This window comes from Sciurus carolinensis, chromosome 6, assembly GCF_902686445.1.
Source record: "Sciurus carolinensis chromosome 6, mSciCar1.2, whole genome shotgun sequence".
In the NCBI taxonomy this organism is placed as follows: Eukaryota; Metazoa; Chordata; class Mammalia; order Rodentia; family Sciuridae; genus Sciurus; species Sciurus carolinensis.
This window is the reverse complement of record NC_062218.1, coordinates 64,402,748-64,421,143: the sequence shown is the minus strand read 5'-3', so window position 1 is coordinate 64,421,143 and position 18,396 is coordinate 64,402,748. Positions and strand designations below refer to the sequence as shown.

The following is an 18,396-nucleotide window of genomic DNA, read 5'->3' as shown; positions in this document are numbered from 1 at the left end:
CTCTGTATCTCCAACACTCATTACTATCTGTCTTCTTCATTTTAGTGAATCTAATGTTATCTCATTGTGGTTTTGGTTCACATTTTCTGGATGACTAATGATGCTGAGCATCTTGCCATGGGCTTACTGACTGGCTGTTTGTATATCATCTTGCAGAAATATCTGTTCAAACTTTTGCCCATTTTTAAATTGGGTTGTCTTTTAATTGTTGATTTGTAAGAGTTTTTTTTTTTTTTTTTTTTTTTTTACATATTCTGGATACAAGTCTCATGACAGATAAATGCCTTCAAATATTTTCTTCCACTCTGTGGGTTGTCTTTTCACTTTCTCAATAGTGCCCCTTTGTCACACAGAGATTTTCAGTTTTGTTGAAGTTCTATTTATATATTTTTCTTTGATCATTTGTTTTCTGGTATCACATCTAAGAAATTATTGCAACGCCCAAAGCCATGAAGATTAACTCTTATGTGTTCTTCTGGGAGTTTTATAGTCTTAGTCCTTACATATAGGTTTTGATCCACTTTGAGATAAGTTTTTTTTTGGATGGTATGAGGTAGGGGTTCAAATTCATTCTTTTGCATGTGTATATACAGTCGTGTCAGTTTCAATTATTGAATAGACCCTTCTTTCTCCACTGAAATATCTTGGCACCCTTGTTGAAAGTTTTTGATCATAAATGTGAGTGTTTATTTCTGGACTCTCAGTTCTATTCCATTAATCTGTATGTCTATCTTATTTCTTATGTTTTAAGTATCATTTCATTTTTTTAAAACAGTATGGATAATAGCCATTCTAATTGGAGTTAGATGAAATCTTAGGGTGGTTTTAATTTGCATTTCTCTAATTACCAGGAATGATGAGCACTTTTTCATATATTTGTTGATCACCTGTATATCTTCTTCTGTGAAGTGTCTGCCCAGTTCCTTTGCCCATTTATTGGTTGGGTTCTTTGTATTTTGGGTGTAAAGATTTTTAAGTTTTTTATAAACTTTGGAGATGAGTGCTCTGTCTGAAGTGTGTGTGGAAAAGATTTTCTCCCACTCTGTAGGCTCTCTTTTCACATTATTGATTATTTCCTTTGCTGATAAAAAAAAACTTTTTAGTTTGATTCTATCTCATTTATTGATTCTTGATTTTATTTCTTGCACTATGGGGGTCTTGTTAAGGAAGTCTGGTCCTAAGTCAACGTGATGGAGATTCAGGCCTACTTTTCCTTCTGGTGAAGGGTCTCAGGTCTAATTCCTGGATCCTTGATCCATTTTGAGTTGAGTTTGTACAGGGTGAGAGATAGAAGTTTAATTTCATTTTACTGCATATGGATTTCCAGTTTTGCCAGTACCATTTGTTGAAGAGGCTATCTCTTCTTCATTGTAAGTTTTTGGCAACTTTGTCTAGTATATGAGATAACTGTATTTATGTGGTTATGGCTCTGTGTCTTCTATCCTGTACCATTGGTCTACCTGTCTATTTTGGTGCCAATACCATGCCGTTTTTGTTACTATTGCTCTAAAGTAGAGTTTAAGGTCTGGTATTGTAATACCGCTTCCTGTCCAGGATTGCTTTGGCTATTCTGGGTCTTTTGTTTTTCCAGATAAATTTCATGATTGCTTTCTCTATTTCTATGAGAAATGCCATTGAGATTTTAATTGGAATTGCATTAGTTCTATACAATGCCTTTGGAAGTATGGCCAGTTTGATAATATTAATTCTGCCTATCCAAGAACTCACGTGGATGTGGGGAAGAAGGCACACTCATACATTGATGGTGGGATTGCAAATTGGTGCAGCCACTCTGAAAAGCAGTATGGAGATTCCTCAGAAAACTTGGAACGGACCCACCATTTGACCCAGCTAGCCCACTCCTCAGTTTATACCCAAAGGACTTAAAATCAGCATACTACAGTGATGCAGCCACATCAATGTTCATAGTTGCTCAATTCACAATAGCTAGATTGTGGAACCAACCAAGATGCCCTTCAATTGGTGAATGGATAAAGAGACTGTGGTATATATACACAAAGGAATATTATTCAGCCATAAAGAAGAATAAAATTATGGCATTTGCTGGAAAATGAATGAAGTTTGGAAAATATCATGCTAAGTGAAATAGGCCAAGCCCAAAAAACCAAAGACTGAATGTTTTCTCTGATAAGTGGATGATGATACATAACAAGGGTGGGTGGCAGGGCGGGGGAAGAGAAGGATGAAGGAAGTTTGGATGGTGTAGAGGAAAATGGGGCAGGAGGGGTGGGGAAGGAAAGATAGTAGAATGAGACAGACAGTATTGCCCTATGTATATGTATGATTACATGAATGGTATGAATCTACATTGTGTACAACCATAGAAATGAAAAGTTTACTCCATTTGTGTACAATGAATCAAAATGCAGTCTGTAAAAATAAAAAAGAAAAATAAAATAAAAACAGTATAGGAAAGCTATACTGCTGGAAAGTTGGGAAGGTTGATCTCTTTGAACTGGGTGAAATTCTTTTTACCAGAGTATGGTGTCAAGGGGAGGGAGCAAACATGTAAATTCACACATTTTAGACGTTTTAAGAGATGCTTGCACATACATTGGATTGATACTGATGCAATAGGATAATCCCAAGTAGGAGGCAAAATTGTCCTCATTTGAAGGTGAGGAAACCTGAGTTTGGAGGGGTTAAGCAACTTCCCTAAAACCATTTAATAACTGGTGGAGTAAGTCAAATTCATACACAGACCCTAGGACTCCAGAGCCTGTGACATTTCCCTGTTGCAAATATTTTTTCCATACATCTAGGAAACATATCTGCATGCAATGGAGAGATTTGAATTCAAGAACATCAAACATTTTTTTCTCATGACAATCTAGAAAATTAAAAAGGCACTATAACTATTTTGAGGCAGTTTTCTAGCAACAAAATTTCATAGGATATTTAAAGTAAACACTTTGACCAAAAACTGGTTTGCCTTCTTGATGCTATCCCTTTTTTCATCTCAATTTCACAGCTTATATTGTTCTCATTTATATGACCTCAAAAGTGACTGAACATTATTTTGCATAATTAACATAATATATCCATTTCTGCTAGAAGAAAAGCTAAAACTAATCTCAGTTGTATGGATTGGCTTTATCCTTAATTCTTGTTTTCAATGAAAAGCTACTTAAGGTTGTTTTGAAATGAACGTAGGTCATAGTTGTTGAATGAGTTCTACATGAAATAGTGCAAGATTTAAATTTGAGAAAAATTTGTGAAGTCAGTGAAGCAATGACATTATTTTTGCATAATTTGTGTGATACAGGGCTCTTTTATTATCATTGTTGTTATCATCATCATCATCATCATCATCATCATCTTGAGGGCACAGAGAATAGCTTCTGGGTCCCAGAGTCTGGGTAGAAGTTAAGTTTCTACAATGTAGTTTCAGCCATGACAGAAACACAGTATAGACCATTCTTGCCAACCCTTCTTAATTCCTACTCTCACTGCTTCTGTGGAGCAAGAGTCTATTGCTTTCCTTGAATGAAGATTCCACACCAGATGTTTAGATCATCCAATGTTTCTTATGCAAGGATTCCCATGATTCAATTCCTCTTAAAAGTAACTGCCAGGAAAAAAGTTTTCCTGACTTGAACAACTATGATTCTTTTTCCAGACCATGAGAACTATATCATTAATTGTATGATATTCTTGTCTTGGCTCTGGGAAGCCCAAAGCTAAATGCAATGCTTGACTGTGGTAAACCAGGACCCTGGCAAGAGGATCTCTTACCTTCTGTTATTTCAAATAAGAAAGAAAGTCACCCGTACCTATTTGCAAATAGGGAATATGTTTGCAATAATTTTTTTTAACCAATAGTAAATAATTTATCTTCTAACTCTAGCACTAAATGAAAATAAGATGCCCAAACTAGCAACTCCCAGTTTTTTGGGTGTATCAGTCTATGTTCTGTTGCTTTAACAAAATAACTGAGGCTGTATACTTCATAAAGAAGATTATTTTGCTCACTGTTTTGGAGGTTCAGGAGCATGATCCAGCTTCTGCTTAGTTCTGGTAAGGGTTCTCTTGGCTGAATCATACGATGGTATCATGGTGGGAGTGTATGTGAGAAGAAGAAACCACAGAGTGAGACAGGAAACCAGAGAGGGCTGGGGAAAAAGACATTTTTGTGTCTTGTTCCTTTATGGCAACTCTTCTTTTAATAACTGACCAGAGTTCCATGAGAATTCCATTAGTTCTTTCTGAGGTCAGCCCCTTTAATGACCTTATTAGTTCTCACAAGGTCCTACATCACCAACTGGGGACCAAGCTCCCCCATATGAAGCTTTGGGGGATACATTTAAACCACATCCAAACCATAGCAGCAAGTGTATACGTTTTTGTGCTTCTTGTTTCCAGAAAAAGGAGTGGAGAAGAAAGTAAAAGAAAAAAATTATTTTGCAGGCAAGGTTTTCAGATTGGAGGTTAGATTTTTTTAAAATTGTGGGCCAGATTAAGGACAAGTATTCTCTTCACAGTGCAAAACAAACCGTAGTAGTTTCTGTAAGTTTTTATTTTAGTATTGCTATTGAATCATAATGAGTATTTTACAAATTTTATTGTTTGTTGCTAATGAGGGTAAGAGTAAAACCTCTCTTAGAGGTTCTGAAAGCAAAACATAATTCATAATAGCAAAGATAATGCTTTTGAGCATATAAGTCACAGATCAGATATACAGCACTGTTGTTATAAGAACCAACAGATGCTTTCTCTACATGGTTTTATGCCTGTCATGAATACTGTAAGACAGTAAATTTTCCAAACTTCTTTATATTTTGTACCTCTTCTGAGAAAAAACGTTTGTAATACAAGAAAAATGTCTGCAGGTGAGTCATGAATAAGAATTTGGTTACCTGATTTTACCTGTTAGATGTTATAGGATAGTTAAGAATGTTGTAGAATTTATATGTTACTTATAAAGCAATATTGCAGTAAAATATTCTCATTGAATGAAAATTTCTACCTCACTTCAAGGCTAAGCTCAATTAGATGAAGGCCCATGGATCTGCTATAGTAGTGGTGACATAATAGGAGCAATGCATGGAAGCACCTTTTTAGGTTGAGTTTTGCTAGAGTCACGTGGAGTCTAGTTTTGGAATTAGGAGTACACACACAGACTATTTTTATTTAGGAAGAGTTGGTGGACAAATTAAAACTACTGTTTTGTGTATAGAAGAGAAGGCCAGGAGGTAGAGACTGTGGTTGGAAGATGAAAGCAACTAACAGTTTTCCACTTTTACAGGAAGAGTGCAAATGCCCAAAGTTTATTCATTTATTTCTTTTATGATTTAGCTGTGGTGGTATTTTGAGCACCATGTTTTTCTTTGACTGGGCTGGAATGTGGACAGTGTCCTTAACCTATCTGTGAGGGAAAAAGGACTTTTCTACAGATCATTGAGATGCTTTGGTTTCTGACTTGCTCCCTCCCTATGATGTGGTGCTGGAATAGCCCATTGCCTATTACACTTGCAATACTCAGTCTCGGTGGGAGGCATCTCGTGGGCCTCATTCAACAATCAAGCACCTTGGTAATGGGATTGCAATAAAAATAGGGGACTTTCTTTTGTATTTAACAATATCACTTTTTATCCTTAACTTTAAAATTGTCCCTGGAGAACAGAAATGAAGATATGATATTTCCAAGTCAATTGGTGACTTTGACCAGGTCATTTCTGTGGCCAAAGAGTTGTCTTCTATCTCACAGAGTTCAGAGAACTGATTTTATTCAGTTCTGTCCTTCAAGTCTTTGTGCTCAAAATTGCCTTTTCCTCAACATTTATTTGTAGAAGAAAAATGATAGATTCTTAGAATTTCTGATGGTTTATTTGTATAGTTACATTCAGGGACCAAAAAAGCAGAAGAAAAATCATTTTTAAGTCAGTGACTTTTCACAGCTCCTATTGGTGAACTGCAAATCCTGCTAAGTTTCCTTGAAGAGATTCTTGGCTTAAATCATCTAGTTTTTAATGTAATACTCAAAAAGTCTTGATTTCCAAATTTGTCTAGTACTGTGTTTCTAAACAATTTTTAGTTGTAGATGGATCTAATACCTTTATTTTATTTATTTATTTGTATGTGGTGCTGAGGCTCAAACCTAGTGCCTCACAAGCTAGGCAAGCATTCTACCACTGAGCTACAACTGCGATCCCTGGTACTGAAATTCTATAATCATGCACAGTTTTAGGAAATATCAATCTCTCAGAGTGTGGGGGGTAGGTTTGAGAAACAGATTTTTATGAAGATGAATAGCCAAATTTAAGCTAATCGATATTTGGTATGCTGACAATCATGAAAATATATAAACTGCTTTTCTGCTATGCATGCATATTTTATTTAAATACCAAGATGATTCACACTCAGAAAGAATAGGAAACAAAAAGTTCACACATGAAAAATATCTAGCTTTGCTCATGGGGGTGGGGTACAATGTCCAGATGTTGAGAGAAGAGAGTGATCTGCACCAGCAAGTCAGTTCAGAATCATACATTTCAGCCAGGCACCACTGTAATTTTACCTTATGACCTATCCAAGCGGCTCTTACTCATTTTCTTCCAAGGCCTCCTTGTTATTTGACCAAATTTTGCAGACACCCTTTAATTTCCTCCTCACTTACGCCTCATAGTGTTTTTTGAAAATTAGACTGAAGCACAGGGTAAAAGTAGCACTCACAATATTCCAAAGTTCCTTCTTCCTCCAGTGCTACCTTTCCACAGAACTTAGCAAGTACTTTCTTTTTGAACTAGACCTTTAAGCATCTCTTTCTTTCTCTGGTCGTTCTTTCTTTCCCAACTCTAATTTATTGCTTCTTGTTAATTGCAATTTATCTATTGTTCAGATATAATTCAGATTCAAATGATCCTATCTTGCTTTGATGGTAGCCCAAATAGTTGAAAACACAGAAACATGTAATACCACCAAATGATACAAACCATCCAGTGATGCTGTTGAAGAACCCACACTCATTTCATTTTGTTCACTGATGCCTCGTGAGTACCTACAATGGTCCCTGGTATATACTGTAGTTAAGTGTTCAATAAATGTGTGGAATGCAGTACAGTTTACTCTGTAAGTTTAGAATTAAGTATGGTCTTCTCTTACAAATGTGTTTCTGTAATGAGAGCATTCATAACACAGATTAACTCATCCATGACTTATAATATATAGGGAAAGGATACTAGTGAAATGGGGGTAGTTGTGTTAGTTCATATGCAAGTGTTCCCAGTACTATAATATATTGCACCACCAAGTAACAGCAGCTGCAAAACAGAGCAGCATGCATTGAGATGTGGAGAACACATGGTACTGGGTCTGATGCCCATTTGCTCTGTGTTCTCTTTTGAATTGGTTTGGTCATGAGTTCCAACTTGGGAGGGTTTATGGGAAGAGGGTGCAGGGCAAAGGGTTCTCCTTTTATTGATTTTGTGTTTATCTTCCCCACTCAGCAACCTCAAACTACTCTCCTTACAATCTCTTCAACATTTACCTTCATCTTTTTATAAAGGTAAGGTCCTATACTTATATTTACTGTAATATTTATTAGGAATTTAACATGGCTCATAAACTCTGCTAGTATGTTTTTTGGAATGGTTGCTGTTTTTGTTAATGCTCTGGTTGCAATATTACATAGATTTTGAGTAATTTATTCCTAACCCTATTTGCCCCATAAGCCCTGTTAATTTGAGAGTGTGATTTTTGCAAATGGGAAGAACACATACATCCTTTTAGGGTAGAAATGCAGTGCTGCAAACTTCATTTTCAATGAAGACAAGTGGGATTTGGCCATGGGACATGTTCTGGAAAGAGCATCAGCAACTCCCATGTGAATACAGGCATGGGCCCTTCTAGGGGCAGGGGAGGATTCTCTGACAGAGTGCCAGGATCTGAGGCTCTGAGGAACCTGTAAGGTGGGGTGGACCAGTTGTTGGATGGTTTCAAAATGTGGAGTTTTTACGGAATTCAGAATTTTCTCCGGCAAAGTGCCTGAAAGAACTTCTGGAGCAGGAGGTGGACTGCCCCTATGGTGTTCTAGAGACATTAACCTGTAGGTATGTGTAGACGGATGCAAGTGCAGAGCGGGGCAGGGAAGGGTACTGAAGCCAGAAGGCGGCAGTGGGCTTGGAAAGGGCGTGGTAACTGGAAAGACATTAACAGAGAACCAATGAGAGTACCCACTGGGGAGGAGAGGGTCCCAAAATTGATTGCTGATCTGGGTCTGTGCGACTGCTGGATAGAAATATTCTGGACAAGGGGCTGAGAAGTTGGGGAAAAGGAGCAAATCTGACAGGGGGGGAAAAGACAAAGAAATGTTTGCTCGGTTAAGTGCTACGTCCCAACGTTTCAACCACAGTGAATACTGGTACTTTAACTAGTGGCCGTTTGACTCTGTTTTCTGCCTCCATCCCTGGGGGCGGTGGTGGGGAGTTAGTGAGTCCCCTCTCTGGACAAGGTGCCTTTTTAGACTGTTGCTAAAGCGTCCTGGACATTGATCTCGCAGCCTTTGAGTTCAGAGGAGGATGTTTCAGGATCCCAAGCATCCTTCTTAGGAATACTCTGTGACTACTGGCACTAACTTTCCTCACCTAGAGCCTCAGGACACGGAAACTTGTCAGTGGATCTTCCTCTGTAGAAGAGAAAGGACCCCAGCCCACTTTCCGATTCGGATTCCCGGTGCCACTGGACTGACACTTTTGCGGTCTGACTGGGAATTGCTCCCGGCGCCCAAGGGCTGACTTTCGGCACAGGGAGCGGGCCTCTCACTCAGGGCTGCGAGAGCGCTGCTCCCCGCCTCTGGAGCCGGGTGGTGCGCACTCTCGGGGCTGGTGGGACAGTTTCTCAAAACTGCCCCCGGAGGTTCCCGGCCCGGTTCAGGGTACTCTCACTGGACCCCAGAGGCGCCGCCGCCGCCCGGCTGACGCAGTGACCGCTCCCAGGCCCCCGCGCCCCAGCCCCTCCTCCTGGGGATCCCCTGTCGCCAACACACTCCCGGGCCCCGCAGGACACTCCCCTCCGGAGGCCGGGCCTCGGCTACTCGCCCGCCCGTCGGCCGCCCCCGCCCCGCCCCGCGCCCACGCCGGGAGAGCCCCGGGCCCCGACCCCTCCCCCCGACGCCCGGCCGCGAGCGGGACTGAGGCGGCGATGGTGACTGGGCAGCGGCGCGGGGCCGGGCCCTGGGCTGGGAGGCTCAGCTACCTCTTTCTCTCGCTGCCCCCGCCCCTCCTCCGCCCCCTGTCGTGCTAGCCCCGGCGGCGGCGGCCCAGCTCTGCGCTCTCGCCTCGCCGCCTCCTCCCCCACGCCACGGACCCTCTGCCTCCCCGCCTTCGCCCCCTCCTCTCCCGCCTCCTCCCGCTCTGCTCCCTCCGCCTCCTTTCCCGAGCGGCCAGCCGGGGCACGAGAGAGGTGGCAGCGAGGAGGCGTAACGGAAAGCCCCTGCTTGGGGAAGGCTGCGGGCTCCGAGCCTGAGACGCCGAGCTGAGGCCGGGTGAGTTGGAGACGCCGGGCCCAGCGCGCGCCGCGAGAGGGGAGAGCCCGCAGCCCGGCCAGGTGGGCGCAGGGCGGCGCACGGCGAGCCGTCGCGGCCGGCAGAGCCCGGGCTCGTGCACCGCGGCTGGCGCGGGAACTTCGCTTTGCGTCCCGGGAGCCCGCCGGGCGGGAAGGGGTTCGTCTCCCGACCCGCAGGAGGTGCAGCGGGACGGGTGTCGGATGCCAAAATGGGAAGGGAGCCGCTGCTTCTGTCCATGCCGCAGCTGCCGGCCGCAGAAGTGGAAAAAGTTGTTTCTGGAACGGCGTCTTTTCGGGAAGCCGGCGCGAGCCCAGCTCTACCGCCGCCGCTGGCGGGCTCCGACCAGCGGCGACTACGGGGCCGATGGCGCGCGGGTCCTGGGAGCAGCTCGGCGCCGAACTGGGGCCGCCTGGCACCGCGCCCTAGGGCCGTCCTGTGGTCGTCCCCGCCGGGCCTGGTCTGTGGTGTGTGGGTCACGCCGGCCACAGACGTCAGCTGCTTCTCTGATCTAGGCTGCATTTTTGTGGGCAGCACAGTGATTGGGGGTGCGGGCTGGAGGAGGTGGGCGGGGAGTGGGGAAGACCACATCTGGGATGGGTGGGTTGGGCCCCGGGGATGGGTGAAGGGTTGCGGGAGATTCTTTACGTGTTTACAGGCAGTTTTTTTTTTTGTGTGTGTGTGTGTGTCTGTCTGTCTGTCTTTCTGTTTTTCTTTATCTTCTCTTCCATTTAGAGATCCTGCGTTCTTTGAACTGAGAAAAACAGAAGGGTTTTCTTCTACCCGGTTCAACTTTTCATTATTTCGAGGAGGGTCATGAGTTCTATGAAAGTCAAGAGTAAGCACGAATTTATCCTCTATCCTGGTCCTCACTCCTACCGGGCCATTTCCTGTAGTTCAGTTTTCTCTGCTGTGATTGTGCCTGTGTGTGTAGGTTACCACCGGTGATCCACCTAGAGAAGCAGAACCACTGTAGACAAGTGTGTGTTGGAGTCCGGGTGGAGAGGTGTCGGGGAGCCAAAGAGTGACCGACGTTACTTGATGTGATGTTTATAATATGCACTTGTTGCTTTTGCTTTACCCACTGGCCTGAGAGCTCTACCCTGCCAGGTTGAAGAGAGGTTCAGAGGCCCATTCCTTTGGTGACTTTTCTTGGTATTCCTGATTCTTTCCTTTGTGATTCTGTTAAAAGTTATCCCCTTTACATTTAAGATATAGAGAACACATGTTGTTTAAATCAGCTTTTTCATTGCTGTGACCAAAAGACTTAACAAGAACAATTTTAGAGGAGAAAATTGTATTTGGGACTCACTTCCTCAGAGGTCTCAGTCCATACATGGGGACTTTATTGCTCTGGCCTCAAGGTGAGGCAGAACAGCAAGGCAGCAGAGTATGGAGGAGGAAAGGGACTCAGGACCTGCAATCAGGAAGCAGAGAGAGAGAGAGAGAGAGAAAGAGAGAGAGAGAGAGAGAGAGACTGAGAGACTGCCGGCACCAGGAACAAAATATATACTCTAAAGGCATATCCCCAGTGACCTGCCATGTCCAGCCACACCCTACCTGCCTATAGTTACCACCCAGTTAATCCCTATCAGTGGATTAACAGACTAGGTTAATGGGCCCATAACCCAATCAATTCACTTCTGAATGTTCTAGTATTGTCTCATAATCTTTTTAGGGGACACCTCATATCTAAACCATACATATGTTAATGGGAAGTTTAAATGCTTTAGAAATAAGAAATAAAATTGAGATTTTGTTTTGCCGTTGGAATGATAGGCTTGTTAATAGTCCATATTCGAAATCTAATTCTGATGAAACATTGAAAGGGTTTGAAGTAATACCAGATAAAATACTATCTTAAGATAGTATTATTCCCTATGTGGTCGTCAGAGAGCAAACAGCATACTTGTTATGGTTTGCAGCGGGTGCAGCAAACATTTTATACTAGGAAAAAAGACATTGTGAGTTGTAGGAAAGGAAGGAAACTCATTTGTCTTCAGAACATTCTGATTAGGAAGAATAATTACTGCAAATGAACATTTGTGAGGATAATTTGAGTCATGATATGTAAACTGGTAATTTGTCTATAGAAGTAAAGAGTTTGTAGAAGGGAACAAAGTGATGCCTTTTGGAAAAAGTAAATGTACACAATTTAATTGATGGCACCTGCTGATAGCAGAAATGTGTGAACTTGAATTAAAGAGGTTTGCTCTACATAGGGTTTGGGTGGAGTAGGGAGGAAAGATCCATAGTAGGTGATGATAATAAAACAGTATGTTGAAAGATACACACACACACACACACACACACACACACACTTATGTATTTGTTTTTTATTCCACCAGTCTAATTATTGGTATAATTGCTTTTTTCCCCCACATTTTTTAAAATTAGTGCATCATAGCTGTACACAATGATGGGATTTGTTGTTCTATATTCATACATATACACAATATAATAGTTTGGCCAATATCACATCATATATATGTATTTTAGTAAGCATTGTATGCAGCTTCTCAAATTCTTTATTGCAAAAAATTGACAAAGTAGGAGACCAAAATTTAGGAGACAGTTTCAGTCTTGAGTTCAAAGATGTGTCACTGTTTTAGTCAACTTTTTCACTGCCACGACCAAAAGATCTGACAAGAACAATTTTAGAGGAGAAGTTTATTTGGGGCCCAGGGTTTCAGAGGTCCATCAACAGCTGGCTCCATTCCTTAGGGCCTGAGACCAGGCAGAATATCATGTCAGAAGAGTGTGGTGGAGGGAAGCAGCTCAAGACGTCACACCAGGAAGGAGAGAGAATGAGCTCTACTTAACAAGGACAAAATATAGACCCCATGGACCCACCTCCTCCAGCCATACCCTGCTGCCTACAATCCCCACCCAGTTAATCCTATCAGGAGATTGGTGCACTGATTAGGTTAGACGTTTTATAACCTGATCATTTCATCTCTAAACTTTCTTGCATTGTCTCAATCATGAACTTTTGGGGGACACACAGTATCTGAACCATCACACAGTCAATTATTATCTGAACCTTGTTATTTGATTACCCTTTGTCTCAATTTCTATGTCTGTATCATGGCAGTGATAAACAGTTTTTAAGAATCACCTTGAGGCATTCTTGTAGTCTCTTCTACTCAGGACACTGAGGCAGGAGGATCTCAAGTTCAAGCCTAGCCTGGGCAACTTAGTGAGGCCCTATCTCAAAATAAAAATTAAAAGGACTGGGGATGTAGCTCTGTGATGGAGGACACCTGGGTTCAATCCCTGGTTACCACTCTGCCTCCCCACCCAATCACCTTGAGAATTAACTGCTAACTTTCCTATAGGACTTAGCATAGTTCCTTACACTAAGTTTCAGAAAATGCTCATAATTCAATACTCCAAATCCTCAGGAAAAAGGGAAATGTAAAGATCTGATTTTAGGGTGACAACTGAATGGAGACTATACCCATGTTCATGACTGTCCACCTCCAGAAACACCTGATCTTTCTAGAACTTATAGCTACTTTCTTTGGCCCTTCCTGGTCAGCCTTTTCTGGACCTCCATTTCCAGAGTGTGTAGTACAGGCTCTGTGTGGGTCTGAGCAGCAGTACAGACATGACCTGTAATTCCAGGTCTGACTGCTCTTGCAGTGGCAGATTCTGAGGTCCCTGTAAAGTAAACATCCAAGTTTCATTTGAGAAAGAAGAAAAAAAAAAAAAAAAAAAAAGCCATAGTGGTGGACATGGTTAAGTGCTTCTCAGGGGAATCCTAAAAGCAATGTTTATTCAATGCTTAGTACTCTTAGAAAGATACATACTAGTAAGTAAATATCTAATCTCCAGGATTTACTTCAAAAAGCACCTTTAAAGTATGTGTTGGGGTTAGTGATGCCTAATAGCAAAGTGAACAAAAGACATTTTTAGCAAAACAGCATTTCTATAATAAGTGACGTAACTATGCTATGTATTGCTCCTTCTAATTCAGAGAGCATGCCTGTTTGTTCATTCATCCATTCATTCATCCTGTCATTCAGCAAATACCTTTGAAACTTCTCCCATCATCCAGGCTCTGTTCTGGGCTCTGGTAATTCAGGAAGAACCAAGAGCAGGCCTCTCCTCTCACAGAACACACATTCTCTCAGGAGAGACAAACTCTGCATGCCCTGGATGCCTTTTGGTTTGGAGGAGTCTGCACAGGGAGACCAGTGTGCTGGGTCTAATTCACTTCCACTAACCAGCCTGATCAGAGAGAGATGATCTGGCTGTGGTGGGGAGTGGTTACAGCCAGTGGATTATTAGAATAAGGGAGATGTCTTTCTTGACTTTCTGAAAGCATGCATCACTACATTGAGTCATGGCTAAGTAGAACCAGCAGCCAATGAAACAAATAGTTTTAGGTGCAATAAAAACAAATAGTAGTTTAGAAGTGAGACTTCTCAGCCTTCAAAAGACCAAGGAGTCAAGGGTAGGATCTGACCATCAATTTACAAAACCAGGGAATAATCTCATCTGACTTTGAAATACTTGACTGTCTTATTGTAGAAGGTGTAAGAAACGAGAGTGGATACATGGTTCTTCATGCATCTTCATGGTTGTAGTCCCCCCCCCCCCAACTTACTAAATTACAGTGATACATAATGCAACAATTTGTATTATGTTTGAAATCTAGAAGACTTGAAAAGGTAAAGCAAGCAGGTCTTTGACAGTAGTTGCTTGGACTACAGTCAAGGTTAAGGTCCTATAGCTGGGGAAGTACTTGAGGGGGTGGTGTCTTGGGTGCTGAGCCGAGCAATCTGAACTTCATCTTGAAAATTGTTTGAAGGGTGGATTTGTAGCACATGAATGCCAAGGCCACAGTGTGCTTTAGAAGAACTCCATGATTACAAGGTGGGCTGGGTGACCAGGAGACTGGGGCACAAGTTGAACTGAGAGGCCAGTGCAGGAATCCTGGCAGGACTGGATGAAGAAAAGAGAAGAGGCTGACCGTACTACCTATTCATCGCCTGAGGTGGGCTCTCCTGAGAGGGAATTCACAGGGACAGGAGTTGGGTCATGGCACTTTCCCAGAAGTAAGCAGTTGTGGGAACCCCATTTTGGAGGGGGAAGATGGCGAGGATTAATGGGTTCAGTTGGAATGAACTCTGAGGATTCTTGGGGAGGTGTCCAGCCCAGCATGGGATACAGAGGCAGGAAGAGAGATTGAAACTAGAAAAAGGGAGTTCTTTTTGCAGCAATGACAGGTGGTTGCAGGGAGGCCTCCCTCTCTTACCTGGTCTGTTGAGGTTTACTGAATAATGCCATAGGTGAGAGTAACTTGTGTCTTCATGGCTGAAATTTTCTCTTTAATTTTCAACAGGTGTAAGAGGATAATCAAGCCCCTGACCTTAGCCCCAAATGACCAGACTCATACTGATGTTATTCTGCTGACTTGGTGGAATTTCCTTCTGTTATTTTGAAACGAGATCATTAAGAAAGATGTACATAAAATGGTTCTGAGTATGTTGGATAGCTTAGATGTATAACTGATCAATAGATTCCATAGGCTCATACACATATAGTCCCTTTGTGTCCTTCCAAATTTATATGTCAAAACCCTAACCCACTATTTAATAATATTTGTAGACTGGGCTTTTGGGAGGTGGTTATGTTTAGTTGAGGTCCTCAGGGTGAGACTCCACATGATGAGATTAGTTTCCTTATGAGACAAGGAAGAGAAATCAGAGCTTGGTCTCTTCCTGGCATGTGAGGACACAATGGGGAGGATTAATCATTGTCAGTCTGTGTAACCAGCAGACACCTCATCTTACCCTTGTCCACTTAACTGGGTTGGAAGGATGTCGCCTAAAATGTTTTAAGTGGTTATGTTGGATTAGTGTGGTTATGGTGAGTAAATTTTTTTTTTCGTGTGTGTGTGTGTGTGTGTGTGTGTGAGATTTTTCTATTTCTTACGTTTTCTGTAACTAGCATTGCTTTTTTAAATTAGAACAGAAGAGTTGGTGGGTTGTCTTAGAGTTTTTTTTTTTTTTTTTGCACAAAACCACCAATTATTTTGGTCACAATGTCGTTCATCTTACACCTGTGGTGCGTGCATTATAAGGTAGTCTCTTTCATTAAACAGTCAAAATTCTTATTATAAATTTAGTTACAAATGCTGGAAGGCTACAGGAGTGCAACTAGAATTGGGTGCTGTGACCCAAAGCCAGAATGGAACAGCTTCCTCCAAACAGTTGGGAAGACCCCGCTCCATAATTATAGTGGGCATGTTTTCATAAACAGCTGAAGTGTGATTTGAGAGATATTTCTGTTTAATTGATAAGATGTACTGAATTAAATAAATACTGCCCCATAAATTTTTTAAATTACTTAATTCTCTTTAATTGTTTTAGTGTTCAGTAGAACCTGAACCAGCAGTGAGATCCTAAATATCTCTTTAGCAAAAACTTCCTCACATGCCCAGAAAATTAAGAAGGGCTCCTTTTCCTCTACTGATTCTATTGTTCAGCATTTTCTTTCTTTGCACTCTGAGCTGTGTTGTCAGGGGCACCTGGAGTTCAAACTTCCTTTCCCCCTCGGGCAGGCTGCAATTGGACTGCGTTTCACATGTTGTTTTCCAGTTTTGAGGTATTTGGCCAGTTGTTTAAGCAAGATTCTACTTCATTGACAGTAGCCTCATTTAATCTTTAGTTGGTGCATAGCATCAACTTTTTACGGACAAAATAACTTCTTAACTTCTTTAAAAATATTTTCAATTGTAGATGGACACGATATCTTTATTTTTTTATGTGGTGCTGAGAATCAAACCCAGTGCCTCACATATGCTAGGCAAGCGCTCTACTACTGAGCCACAACCCCAGCCCCAATTTCTTAACTTCTCTTGCTTATAGAGATCAAATTTTCTGAAATGCAAAATAACGGATTGGATAGTTGGGGAATTACAGCTTACCAGTAAGGAGGGTTTTGTATTTATAAATGACTACCATCTATACATTAAGTGTACAATTAAGAAAAACATGGCTCACAACTTTAAAAAGAATCTAAGATCACATTTATTTAAATGACCCACAGTCCATTTCTAGAAGATGATTCTACATAGAATCATGAGGTATGTCTAATAGGTACTTACTCTTTTGTTTGCTCATTATTATAGTAGTCCTTCTAGGGTTCCAAATTTACCAACCTAATTACTGACTCTGCATGGATTCAGTCTGTAATAGGGAGCATGGTGTGCTGACTTGAACAGGGCACCGTATGTCACTTTTGATCCCAATTCTTTTAGTAAGTGGTGTGCTTGGGTTTTCTTGTCTGCTCATTTTTTTTTTTTTTCCTGACTTGTGCTTAGGTCGATAATTCTTTTCTCTATTAGTAAAAAATAGGGTAGCATCAAAAGAAGTGAAACTGATGTATAGAATAGTTAGACTTTATTATAAAGCCCAAAAGAACTGTAACTGGGAACAGTATGGGTGAAGAGGCCAGCCACAATGGTTAATAAGACACCATGTGGTGGTAGTGGTAGAAAGGGGTGACAGATTGTATATATACCTGTGTAGCCAGGTGGCCTGTGTAGCCAGGTGGGCTATCTAGGATGGTCTGATCAACTATGCTGGAGTGAGGGTGGGGCTCCTGCTTCTCATGATCTGAAAAGCAGACTTGTGGGCTCTAAGAGTATGCAAGCTTTCTTCACAAACACCTCAGCAAAGCTTTCATGTTTTAAAAGGTTAAAAAAATGTTTTTTTTTTAAACTAAGAACTGCTATCAAGTTAGATTTTCTCTCCCTATATATTGATCTTTAAAATCGTGTCCATGGAATTTCCCATTTCTTTTCAGCTTTCTCAGTTCTGGCATGTCCAGTCTGTCCAGAGAATTCTGAATTCTGACCTGGTCGTCTGTCATGTCAGCCTTCCATAGGGACTATATGTTGTTCCTCCATGTATTCTGCTCATTGGATTTTCAGGGCCTTGGGGTTTACTGGTGCTGCTCTGCTCAGCCTCCCCCTGTCATTCCCACCAAGTCCTGATAGTAACCAAGGGTGCATCAACCTTTGCAGGCAACTGGAGGGCAGAGGGCTGGAGTCTGTGCCAAGATACAGAGGAAGCTAATCATGCCCGTGACCCCGACCTCATTAACATTGTGTTGGAACCAAAAGAGCCAGCATTCCGCAGCATTGTTTGACTTTGGATTGTCTCTACTGATTTATGGTCACGGGGTCCATATTCCTGCCTTCTAAGGGAGGCAGATATAAGAGCCAGATGAGAATGTGAGAGACAATCGGTTCTTCCTGCTTCTTTTCAACTCCTTAACAATTGGGCTTTGGATTGTCAGCTAGTTATTGGGTCCTGCTGGTGTTGATTTGGCCCAAGACAAACGAGGACTGACAAGCGTGAGTAAAGAGTGTGAGGGAAGAAAGCCTCTTACAGTTGGGGGTGAGTGGGTGGGCTCATGTTCTGCGGTAGGGGTAAAACTCTCACGTTGGTACTCCACATCCCTTCAAGCACTACTTCTCCAATATGAGTGTGTGCTAGCATCGCCCAGAATCTTGTTAAAATTCAGCCTCTGACTTAGCAAGTCTGGTGGGGCCTGGGAGTCTGTATTTCTAAAGAACTGTCCTAGTGATGCTGCTCATTCTGAGGAGCAGACTTTGAGGAACAAGTCCTCACATGAGGCTGGTGCAGGAGAGAGACTATAGATTAGCCAGAGGGAGGCTGAGACCTGTAAAGGCCAAACCTTGCCTGCCAGGAGGGCTGTATTCTGCTACTTAGGGCCTGCCTCTGCTGGGATGTGACTGAGGGTCTCAGCCTTGGCCCTTCCTCTTGGGTCTCTAAGGACTGCCAGGAGCAGCTATGCAGGGATTCCCTTAAGTCCTTAAGGCAGAGAGATTGGGGGGG

General features: G+C 42.2%; 1 protein-coding gene across 8 annotated transcripts in view; it reads left to right on the top strand.

Annotated features, from left to right (window-relative positions):
- The first annotated feature begins 9,117 nt into the window (after window positions 1-9,117).
- Lhfpl2 (LHFPL tetraspan subfamily member 2) overlaps window positions 9,118-18,396 on the top strand; it is a 143,998-nt gene continuing 134,719 nt past the window's right edge. For 6 of the 8 annotated variants that reach the window (XM_047556756.1, XM_047556760.1, XM_047556763.1 and 3 more), the window contains exon 1: window positions 9,118-9,502. The gene's annotated coding sequence lies outside the window, so the exon portion shown is untranslated. Of the gene's footprint in view, window positions 9,565-10,295; window positions 10,359-18,396 lie in introns of those variants that run through there. The other 2 variants (XM_047556759.1, XM_047556758.1) reach the window with 2 other exon arrangements.